Source organism: Anomalospiza imberbis, chromosome 3 (genome assembly GCF_031753505.1).
Source record: "Anomalospiza imberbis isolate Cuckoo-Finch-1a 21T00152 chromosome 3, ASM3175350v1, whole genome shotgun sequence".
Classification (NCBI taxonomy): Eukaryota; Metazoa; Chordata; class Aves; order Passeriformes; family Viduidae; genus Anomalospiza; species Anomalospiza imberbis.
This window is the reverse complement of record NC_089683.1, coordinates 4,652,761-4,661,572: the sequence shown is the minus strand read 5'-3', so window position 1 is coordinate 4,661,572 and position 8,812 is coordinate 4,652,761. Positions and strand designations below refer to the sequence as shown.

At 39.7% G+C, this 8,812-nt stretch overlaps 1 long non-coding RNA gene across 1 annotated transcript; it reads right to left on the bottom strand.

Moving 5' to 3' along the window:
• Positions 1 to 1,619: 1,619 nt before the first annotated feature.
• LOC137471978 (uncharacterized) lies at positions 1,620 to 2,617 on the bottom strand. Its single transcript, XR_010997936.1, has 2 exons — positions 2,238 to 2,617; positions 1,620 to 1,735 (listed from the first exon to the last, which is right to left on the bottom strand). It is a non-coding gene; the product is annotated as an uncharacterized lncRNA (long non-coding RNA).
• Positions 2,618 to 8,812: the final 6,195 nt, after the last annotated feature.

Here is an 8,812-nt window from a genome sequence, read left to right as displayed (position 1 = left end):
GAAAGAAAAAAGGTACACAGGCAAACACAGCCTTCTACTGGAATTGCAAGCTTTTATTATTATTATTTTAAAATAACAAACAAAATAGCAAAACATTTCTTTCTTCATCATAAAAAACTGACTTTGATCCCCAGCACAGTCATTGAGTGGAAAATTGAACTACACTATAATTGCTTTCCCTGTGACCGATAAAGTGGTGTAACAAATTTTGTGTTTGAATGATAAAATCAGCAATTGGCCCCCAGCAATTCCTTCGACCATTCCTCCAAGGACACCAGAGTCCCATCAGGCTCCAGGGCTAGAGCAAAGGCTGAAGAACTGTAAACCTACTCCAAGTCGTTGTTGTTGGAGATTCACTTTCTCTGATGCCGCTTTTTATTTTCTTTTCTTTTTTTTTTTTAATAGAATGCTAGGTGAAAAGCTTTTATGCATCTATTTGCTTGATTTTAGAATGACTGGGCTAAGTACTTCTAGATCATCTAAAAAAAAAAATCAAAGAATCAGATGGAAGCTTATTGCAGCTATATAAAATAAAAATATCCCAAATAAAATATATTTTAGTCCAGAGTAAAATCTGGTTAGAAGGAGAAAATTGCTTTCCTCATAAGTACAGATAAGTCCCAGAGCTTGTAGATGCAGAAAACAGGTAAGAAAAATTTCCTCCCAGGGAAGTGAGGAGGTTTATATTTTGGGGTCATTTTGATGAGGTTTTAAGGTAAGAAGTAAATCTTTATCTCTTAACCACTGAAGTTTTAATTAAAGGAGTCAGAAAAAAATGGAAAATTTAGATGCAAAGAAACATTCATATTCAACTCTATTTATTTGTGAGTTTAATTAAAGAAAAGAAAGTGTGAACTGAGTGTTATTTTAATTTACACTTTAAGCTGATTATAGACTTAGAAACCACACATTAGTTCCCTATTTTAAAAGTTATTCCTCTTTGTTTACTTTTCCTACACGGCAAATGGGATTTTTAGTGGAAATCTCAAAAGGTGCCTTTAGCTTCTCTCTCAGAAATTCCCAGGAGCTCTACCCCCGGTGGTGCTTAACTGGGTAGCACCCAACAACCTCTGCAGGTGTGGGTGTCCTGGAATGAATAAATTTCGCTTTTTCCTGGCAGTCACCCTAATTTACAATCACCCACCCTCTTGCAACTGTGTGAGTAGATGGGAATGAATAAATTATTCCCTTTCTCTCTCCCTCCCTGTTATTCCATGGGTTTTAGAGATATTTTTATACCTCCTTCTATTTTCATACCTTCTACTTTACCCATCCCTAATAGAAGTGCCAGGTTGCTACCTCAGGTGAACTAAAGGTGTAGAGGTGAGTGCTGAGCTGGTGGAAACTATCACTTTTTCTTGTTTCCTTGGTGACAACAGAGATGCAATACCACTTTCCTCATTTGCCTCAGTTTAGGCCGTACACTGGATTATTTTGCATTCCTACTGTTAAGATAAAATAATGATCAGGAAGCCACCTTGAGATTTAATGTGAGATGTCTTCACTTAGAAATACAGAAATTAATGCCAACAATTAATGCAAATTAATGCAAACAATGCACATGACTAATGCCATCTCCTGCTGTCTTTATGTCCCTTGCTGTCATTTCACTGATATGGTTTACAACATGACATAAAAATATTTTAATGGTAGAACTGGTGGTAGACAGAGGAGTAGATGGCAATGGGAGAAACATGGGAATGAGCAATCAGTTTCAGGATCTGAGACTGGATTGCTGTGAAAAGGAAAAAAAGAAGCACCAAAAAATAGAATAATCTGTAGCCTTATATCTGTAGCCTTATAAATAGTAATCTGTAGCCTAAAAATAATCTGTAGCCTTATATCATAAATATGAGCTTTGAAATAGCTCATATTCTTGAGCTGTTCAACTCAAAGACTTGAATTCTGACTATATTCATAACAGTTATGGATCAAATAGTTATGGACTACAGGCATGGGGATTAAACATTGTAATTGTCCAGGAGTGATATTTCTAGTATTGCCCTGGATGATATCCTGACACAGTCTTGGGCTTGACACAGTCTAGAGACCATTCTTAACAGTTTTTTTTGGTTGCAGCCCCTCAGTTTTGGAGGTCCAGTTTAGTACTATGGACATAGACTATCCTACACCACCAGGCTCTGTGTGAAAGAAAGCTGGCACTGTTTAACATATTAATACAGTACTAGTTGTTCTCCACATTTATTAATACAGAAATAATTGTGATTCCACATCACCTGCGCAGGCAGAGTGTAAGAGGGAGCCTCCTTCCTCATCTAAGGTAAATCTGCTGGGATCTGTGAAGGCTAGCTCCTGCTCTGCTGTACTGGTTTCAGAGTGTATTTGGCTGACCATCAAGCCAGATCCATGAAATTTTAAAGGTCTTTGGAAAAAACATTGTTTAAAATCAGATTATTTCACTGATAAAGGGTTAGATTCCCACCCTTCCAACAGATGATGTGACAAGGTGAAAGGGGTGCTAATATCAGGGAAAGGAGAGACTGCAACGAGTCTCCATCAATGGATTCTAGGAGTGGAAGTGTCTTGAACTGGCTCTGGTGGGGTGGCATTTGCCCTGTGGAGCTGTGAGGGCAGGCATGTAGAGCCAAGCCCCTGCTCCCTGTTGTGCCCTCCCTCCTACCACGTGTGGCTGCCGGGATGTGGAGCAGCCATGTGCTGCTCTTGGATGTCCTGTGGTCCTCCTTGTTGCTCAGTGACAGCTGGGCGGGCAGAGTTACCAGGTACACATGGATCCATTCCCCACACCTTCTCCCATGTCTTTCTCCCCATACAGAAGACAAAATATTTACCTGTCACACACATGCAGGCCACTTCTTAAACCTTGTGTCATCAACAAAGAAGGGTCATAAAACAAGACATTTATCACCTGGTAGAATCCTTTGAATCACTTAGCTTTCCATGTTGGCATTCCCTTTTCCCACTACATCATTACAGTCTTCCTCTGACTCAAGGAGCACATCAAAAAGTGGGAAGCATCTCCTGTGGACCACAGCAAACTGAGGAATTATGGAACAGGAGGAGATTTGTGGCACCACAGCCATAAATGGTTCACACATTGAGACTTTGAAGAAAAACTGTACATCCTGCCCAGCACACATGGGTCAGCAATTCCACCTTTGCCTGCTTATAAGGGGAGCACAGTGAAGAAATGACCAATGTAAATCTCTGGTATCAATAGTGACATCCATTTTTGTCTTTATCTAATGATTTTGTGAAATCAGTAATAAAACCAGATACCACTATGTACTGGTATGCTGGAAATCAATGCCAGCACTCTAAAGCTGGCCATGTGTGTTGCCCCACAGAAATGTTTGCTCCTCTCAACAGATTTGAGACACAAAGTTATGTGGGATCAGCCCAGCTGGGTATCCCTGTGGAGAAGCACAGCCCATGGAGAACCACATACCACATGAAAGGCTCTTCTGTGACCTTTGGAAATCTGCAGTTAGATGGAATGTCACAGGTTGATCCCAGTAGGCTCCTGCTGCTGTTTTGTGAGGTAGGACAGAGGGAGTCCATCTTTAAGGGTGACAGCGGCATTGGCCCACTGTCTTTTGGGCAAGATGGATGCAGTCTCTGGCAGCCACTTCCACAGCCTGATTCAATTCCTGGCTGCTTTGGGCAGTCCTGATCTGAACTATTGCAAGCACAATTAGATGGAATCAGAAAACACTGCAGGTGTTAACTTTGCAGAGCAGGCTTGTACAAAAAACACATTGGAGGATTTTATGTATTGATTAAGTGGAGTAATATTAATATATCTTTTGCCTCCAGTCAGTTTCCCTCTCTTCAGAACATCCCCAGTTGGGAAGCAAGATATTTTCCCTTATTCCAGCTGAATAATAATGCCATAAACTTTGGTGTTACTGTTTGACCTGTGCCTCTTCTTTCTCCTGTATTTTATTTTATTTATTTTGTTTTATCTCATTCTCCAGAGATAACAATTTCACTGTTTTCTTTCCATCCTACCTCTCACATGTCCTCCCATCCCACCACTGATGCAGTGACTGATGGTAGGAAGCTCTGTCTCCCTTGACCTCGTCAACATCAGAAAGCATTTTCAAATCTCAGACATCTCTGACAGCCTTTGAGCAGAGAAATGAGACACTCTCCCTGACACAAAGGCTTCTGGCCTGGGGTAAAAAAACTCCTTTTGAAACAACAACAACAAAAAAAAAATTTCCCTCAGAACACTCCACACACCACACATTTTTCCATTCATCTTGCTCTGCAGCCTCTCTACACTGTATTCGTTTTCAGGGATTACAGTTTTTCTGTTTGTTGTTGGTCAACCACTACACCTAAGATACTTTGCTGTTCCATTCTGTAATTTTGCAGGAAAGAAAGGCACCAGTTTTTACACAGAGCAATTGTGATGCCTGGCTCTGTGTTGGTAATTGGCCCTAGGGCTGGTCTCAAAGGTTTCTTCTGCACATAGAGACTGATATAAGCATATATTGAAGAAGCATGGAAGGTTTTTCTGGAGTAGAACATGCAGGTTTCTTTTAGATGGGGGAAATAAGGCACTGGAAGGGTTGTGAACTGGTCAAATCTCCCCTTTCCAGCCTACTATTTCCGTTTTGTGAGATCATGTGGAGTACAAGCCTCTTGTAAACATGTTAACTCTCCAGCACATTAGGACAGCACCTACAGTCAAGTAAGTGTCCTACTTTTCCACTTTCCACTCTAATGGAAAGCTGCTTGCCTGGATGCAAAATTCATCACTTAGCATTCCAAAATATACCCCAATGAATTTCATTGTTATTGATGCCTGGCTTCATAGAGATGGAAATTATGGGCACACCAGCAGGGAGGGGAAGGCAAGTGAATGTATTAAGTCCCTCAATGCTGGCTGAGATGGGACAGCTCAGTTGTTGATTCCCACAGCCCCCAACCTCCTGCAGTAATGTGGAACTATTGTTCCATGCTTTTTATAAAAACAGACACATTTGCTGAGGTTTTGCATCTTGCCACATTGAAGGGACAGATGTTTTTGCTCGTAATATGAAAGAATTTCCTTCTATTCTTCTCAACAGTGCTCCATGAAGATTTATGCTGCTTCTCAGACCTTCTGCAGAGCTGCCTCCACTCACAAATACACCCTGGCTTTGCATTTGAAGAGTTTAGGCAGACGTCAGCTCCTCAGAGCAGCCCAAATTGAAGGGGAGATCTGAATATTTCACAGTAAGAGAGCAGCCCCTTGATGTTCTTTCTGTTGCACCAATTGTTTATGACAAGAGCACCAAGGGAAAATACCATGATCCTGATTCCTTGTGTTTTCCTCATGTTCGGCTCAGATCTGTCCTGATAACACCAACAGCAGCATTTGACTCCATTCTTAATCCAAGAATGGAGCAAATCCAGAGGGTTGAAGCACAGGCAAAGCATTCTGGCACGGCGAGGCATGCGGGAGAGCTGAGCTGCTGTGCCACATGTGACAGGGTGCAAGGGCTGGCTCTAATCCCCAGCTGTGACTGGCGAATTCTTTCTCATTAAGTACTGCAGGCCTGTCAAATTTGGGTGAATAGCTACAGATAAATATCCAGAGAGACTCACCCTCCTCAAGAATGTGCATATCTTTGTTGGAAAAGAAGGAGTTCTTGCTAAGGAAAGAATTAGAAAGTCCTGGGAAATTTGTGCCACAGATGGGACCAATCAGACTTCCCTTGTCAATGTTTCTGTTTTTCACCATGGAATAATAAATAATAATTATTACAAAGTCCCCCCTGGTGTTTTGGGTTTTTTCCCTCCTTCTCCCTCCTCCCATTTATCATAAAGGAAGATTATCAATATTTATGGATCTTGTATTGTTAATGGTAAGTTTGGATTTTGATTTGTAGAGCTGCATCAACCTTTATTTCTGGCACTGTTTTCATGGAACATTAAGTACCAAGATTTCTAGATTAGTGCTTGTAAAATAGAAGAAAAAATAAATAAATGTGAGTTCGGCTGCAATAGCACAATTTTCACATTTTTAAAACTTTATGTGATAAAGAAATGAAAACTCAGTTTTATGTAAAACACTAGGAGATTTTTTTTCTTGTCTAAAATAGAAAAAATAATAAAAAGAAGGAAGAAAGAAAAAAATTCTGAAAGTTTGAAAGGGACATATTTTTGTTACACCTGGCTTCTGTTAATCAGCAAAAGTATATTTTCTATAGAAAATGTGATTTATTTTATTGACCAAAGCCTCAAGAAAAAGACAAGCTCTTCAAACGATTCCAAAGATTTAGTTTTAAAACAAACATTTGGGCATAGAAACTCATCTTTATAGTTTCATTGACAACTTTCCTCTTCTGTCTGGAATTCTGATAACAAAGGAAATTCCAGTGGCCAAACAACCAGAAATTACTTGTCAGGTATTTACAACTTCACATTTTCATCATTCCTTGATGAGAAGATTATTTGATTATTTCTTTTTCAGTTTTTCTCCTTTCACTACTTTAAAGAAAGCCAGTGAGTGCTTAAAGACAAATTTCAGCAGGTATGCAATGTCTTTATTTCCATGTTTTTTCCAAGGATCATTCTTTTGGACGAGAACTTCTATATTTTGTCATATCTTCAAAGAAGAATGGTGGGCACACTGGTTCTTCAACATGAGTAGTGAATATCCTAATTGAACAGAGCTTAATTATATTCTTAAGGATTCTATTAAAATGGTGTCCAATCTGGAATTCTAACAATCCTAACATCATCTGATTTAAAAAAAAAAAAAAAAATTGTAGCTATCTGATTCCATCTGATTCCACGTCCCATTCCTGGAAATGTTCAAGGCCAGGTTGGTTCAGGCTTGGAGCAGCCTGGTTTAGTGGAAGGTGTCCATGGCAAGGGGTTGGAATATGATGATTCTTAAGGTGCTTTCCCACTCAAGCCACTCTCTGATGTTATCATAGCCTATCAAAAAACAGTCTTGAGAGAGGTGAATCAAATATTTTTGATTGAAGATGTCTAAGGAAGGGTTCCCCTCCTCTCCCCACAATCCTCCCGCTTAGGTGGTTCTCAATCAATTGATGCAGTTATTATAATTTTGGGCTGGATTGGTATCTGTTGTTATTTAGAGAGTTAACTCCCTCCCTCAGCAGGAGTCACCTATATTCAAAGTCATCTACCTAAGCCACAGATGATAGCAAATAGCATTAAGCTAGAACTGATTTCCTCTTTCTTTCTACTTTCTACTTACTGAAGAATTTTTACTCTGGAGGAAAAGAAAAAAGGCAAACACACAGTCCTCTTCTAACAGTTCAGGCAAAGAAGCCAATGCAGAATAGAAACTAGGGGATTATTTATTGATCAAACTTCATTCTCTGAGCAGTATTTAGCATCCATGCACTAATAAAAAGAAACAGACAGCTCTGCTGGCTCCTTAAATCCTGGCGCTTGCTGTTAATTCCTCTGAATACATTACCTGAATCAAACACATAAGGCTTCTCTTGGCTTTGTCCCATTTTGAGCCCTAAGGTATGATTTCCATGGACCAGCACTGAAAAATACCTAAATATTTCTCCCTGCTGCCATCTCTCCAGCCACTCCCAGCAGCTGAATCACAGTGTCTTGACTGTATTAGGCTCCAGGGGGTAAGCTTGTTTAGTAATAGCCCTGACCTTTTCCTAGTGTTGTCATTCCAAATGACATTTATGGCATAAACAAGCAGTGACACAAAACTGACAGGCCAAGTTGCCATCTGAGAGAAGAATCAGAAAACAGAAAGGAAAAGCCTTGTAAAAGCACTACCTAAATTAAAGCAAAACTAAACAAAACAAAATCTCCCTTCAACTTCCAAGCATTCCTCCTTTAAGTTGAAAAAATTGTTTTACTGTTTGATAATGCTTTTACAGCCTTCATCTTTCAAGAAATGACATTATTTTGATTCTGAAACTAGGCTTTAATAATTCTATGTAAAATGTAGTTGGATGGAACTTTCAGGATTAATGTTAATATCATTTAAAAAATTAAAATTGGCCCACAAACATGAATGGAAAGTTAATTCTCCACATTTTATCTGCCTACGAGTGCCTCATTGATGCTTATCTGTCTCTGGTTTATAAAAAGAGTTAAGTCAATGTATCACCTGAGTCATCCCACCTTTGATGAGGAGAACCTCTTTGGGGTGCTCCACCTCTAAATCATCTATGCAAGAAGTTAAGATTAGTAGTTCAGACAATGTATCTGGATTGTAGGTATTTAAAGTTAGGAGAGATTAATCTTAACTCATATCACCATTCTGACTGCATTTACAAATTGCAAAGTATAATAAGACTATTTATTAAATAATGGTCATGATTCCTAAGAGCCTCTGTCAACATCTCGGCTGGGGGTTGGCTTAGGGTGATAGTATAATAGATTTTGGAGATTTCCTCTGGATCCAGGCAAGCAGAAATTCCATGAATTGTTTCTCCAGGACTCCCCAAAGAGAATGTCTGTCAGAAATCAGTGCTAATGACACCATCTTGTGTTGTAGGACTTTTTGGAACTCATTCTGAAAAAACACGACCTTTTCCAGGGATGCTGGAACACGACGACATTGATATTCCCTACAAAATGAGAGGGGTGAGAATTCATGTCTGCTGGCTTTTATTGTTCTGCTCAGATGACAGTGCTTAATGTCTGTCAGCACTGAGCTCAGCCAGGCAAGTGGATGGGAGTGCTGGAGGAGGAGAGTGGCAAAGACCAGAGGCTTCTGGATAAACTATTTATAGGCACAATGCAAACCATGCTCAAGACTGTACCAGTGGATTATCTTTCTGATTATAAAGGAACCTGCTTCCTTTAACCTGTGTCCCACAACCAGCAC